Here is a 963-nt window from a genome sequence, read left to right as displayed (position 1 = left end):
AACATGCATTTCAAACTTCATGTGCATCATTATACATTGAAAGAAAACAACTGTGAAGAGAAATCATGTATTATAACCTAAGTTTCCTTTCATTGGTCTCCACAGTTAGAAAGATCATAGAATACATAGCAGAATAAACAAAACTGGAGTGACAGTTCTTAACTTATACAAACTCTCCCATTTCACTAACATACATATGTACTTGCATATAATATAACAGAATAAATGATGGACAGGCAGTTGTAAGGCAGCAAATCATTTAGACCATATTTATACAGAAATGAGTACAAAAGCATATAAATTTAGCAGAAAACCAAGAGAACCCAGATAATGAATGAAACTTCATAGTGATTCAACATAGACAGGTACAGATGCAGAAAATGTCATCGATGAGATAGAGGAGAATTTGAGTAGTTCTTCATGCTTATTCAGCCTAGATATCTTAGATTTTGCTGATCTGCCAACTGCCTGTCCATCTTTTATTCTCTTATACTTATATCAATTTGACTTGTATGTTGCTTATAGTCAACTCATTTCCACAGATTTTGTACTCCTTCACTCAACGTCACATTTTAAACATTAAGTTTGTTCTCAGCATTTATTGTGTGAACATATTATATTTTTACATTTTCTTACCTATTATATATGCTTATATCTATGCGTATATAGAAGATGCATGAGCATTCTTCAGCACTAGATGAAAAATTCTTAAATTTTGTAACCTGTATGCAGGGTCAAGATGGTTTTTGAGTTTGCTCACAGCTACAAAGGTAGGAAAAACAATTAACAATTAACATGGTGCATGATAGGTCATGCTCCTTTGTGACTGGTGGCTAAGCTATATATTGTGTGCGTGCATATGTGTGTGTATGTATATATAACACACACACATATACATACATACATACGTATATGTGTGTGTGTGTGTATATATATATATATATATATACATATATATATATA

This window comes from Octopus bimaculoides, chromosome 26, assembly GCF_001194135.2.
Source record: "Octopus bimaculoides isolate UCB-OBI-ISO-001 chromosome 26, ASM119413v2, whole genome shotgun sequence".
Taxonomy (NCBI): domain Eukaryota; kingdom Metazoa; phylum Mollusca; class Cephalopoda; order Octopoda; family Octopodidae; genus Octopus; species Octopus bimaculoides.
Note: the sequence above shows the minus strand (reverse complement) of the source record.